The sequence below is a fragment of the Atta colombica genome, unplaced genomic scaffold (genome assembly GCF_001594045.1).
Source record: "Atta colombica isolate Treedump-2 unplaced genomic scaffold, Acol1.0 scaffold125, whole genome shotgun sequence".
Lineage (NCBI taxonomy): Eukaryota > Metazoa > Arthropoda > Insecta > Hymenoptera > Formicidae > Atta > Atta colombica.
Genome location: NW_017259212.1, coordinates 217,548 through 219,598, shown reverse-complemented (window position 1 = coordinate 219,598; position 2,051 = coordinate 217,548). Strand labels below are relative to the sequence as shown.

Sequence of the window (2,051 nt, the reverse complement as noted above, 5' to 3'; positions counted from 1 at the left end):
TTATCTAAAAAAATATTATTTATAATAATTTTAAAATAATCCCAAAAATGAAAATCTTCAAAAATTTCCAAACTTTCGGCCCGGAGTGTATATCGGAACGTTCGACATGCGGAAATTCAAACGTGTAGCGCGGAAAATGGCGCCAGTTCCTTTGAATTTTTATCCGAGACGGCGAGATGACCGCGATTCGCTCGAGTACTTCAAATTCATCTGAAAACACGCGGCACTAACGGAAATATCCTGGTGTACACTGTACGCGCGTTCATCGTATTTGTGATAATACACCAAAGCAATGCGTCCTGCGCCAGTTGTCCTGCGCTTGTTCGACACTTACCGAGGTACAGCTCGTTGCTCCGCGAGTCCTAGTGCCGCTAGCAAGCACCGCGGGCGTGCTCGCTGCCGCCGCTGTCGCCGCCGCGAGGAGTCCTGGGCGCTCGACGATGCGCGCCACCCGACGAAGAAGTTGCCTCGGAACCTCCGTATGTCATCGGCGTTCATCGCCGCGTGACGACGACGACGACGACGCCGCCGCCGCCCGCGTATACACCGGGCATCCGGAATACATGTACGCACAGGCACGCGCACACACTGATACACTCACGCGCGCCCGCGCGCGCGCACACACACGTGTCAGAGAGGAATAGATAGATAGATAGAAACCGTAGCCTTTCGACCCAACCGCGTAACGGACGACCGGAGCACGAAATACGACTCCGAAAACGGAGACACGAAAACGGCAGTTATCACGCGCGAGCGCGCACATACACACTAACGAAACGTCAACAAGACACTGACGGAAAGCGGCAGAGCGCGTTCCGCAACGCACTGGCAAGACCACTTCACCGCTCGCGGACGAAGACTCCCGACTCCCGAGGCCAACGACTCCCCCCACCAATCGCGCGCATTCGACCCAGCTATACATCCCCTCTCCCGCCCAATCCCGCGCGACCTTCCCTCTCCCCGCTCTCCCCGCTCCGTCTACTACTCGGTGCAGACTTTCTTCTCTCGTCTCTTTCTCTCTCTTTTTTCCATCATCACTCTTTCTCTTTCTTTATCTCCAGCGTATTCCAACAATATTAGTTTTATTACGCCTTGCGCTTGAAATTCTCAAAAAAATTGTTGTATTTGTAAAGAAATAAATATATGTTTGAATATGTTGGAGAGAAGCTGAGTGTAACAAGTACAAACAACGCGAACAGACTTATTTATTACAATAAATGTTGAAGATGACAAGCCCGAGTTTTGACACTTTTGACGTTCCGATCCGCGTATGTGAAAGGCGAATTAGATCACATGTGACGTTAAAATATATTTTTATTACGCACTTTCCGTTGGAAAGTGCGGAACGGATGTTTCCTCTCTCTCCTTCTGTTCCGTATCCTTCCACGTTTTCCACCACGAGTGAAATGGACTTATTCAACCCCCTCGCGTTCACTCCCTGCCCTATCGTCCATTCTATCTCGCGGCCGTCGGCAAACGCATCGCATCGCCCATCCTATCTCCCGCTCGGCCTCCTCCATATCGGCCGACCAGCGCGGCGTGCAAGAGGTGCGGAAGGATCGGAGCAACGCATTGGCGGATCCACAAATTTGTCTAGAGAGGGGAGCCATTGGCACGTTCAACGTCGCAAGCGAAATTTTTTTTTCCAATATGAAAAAATAAAATATGACCTTTCATAGACACACTGGATCCTTTTCTCGTTGCGAAATTTGACTTTCAAATTTTTGACACAAATTTCCATTTTTTATTAAATAAAGGTTTTAACACTTGAGGTAACGAATTATTTGACAACGTAGCAGAGATGTTAAAAAATAATCCTGAATTTTTCTAAATTTTTTGAAAGCCTAGAATAGTAAAAAAAAATTTTAGCTGCACAAAAGAGATCCAAAGTGCGTATGGAGTAAATAAAAATATGTATAATAATATGTATTCCTATAAGGATTAAAATTATTTAAATTATTATATCGAAAAAATATTATTTAAATGTATATTTTATAAAACATTTTACTTAAAATTATATTAAAAAAGAAGAATAATATAATAGAATCTAT

At 45.5% G+C, this 2,051-nt stretch overlaps 1 protein-coding gene across 1 annotated transcript in view; it reads right to left on the bottom strand.

Moving 5' to 3' along the window:
- Positions 1–2,051, bottom strand: part of LOC108694876 (disintegrin and metalloproteinase domain-containing protein 10) — an 88,029-nt gene that overhangs the window by 66,722 nt on the left and 19,256 nt on the right. Inside the window, exon 3 of the mRNA XM_018204567.1 lies at positions 335–1,443. The gene's annotated coding sequence lies outside the window, so the exon portion shown is untranslated. The remainder of the gene's footprint in view (positions 1–334; positions 1,444–2,051) is intronic.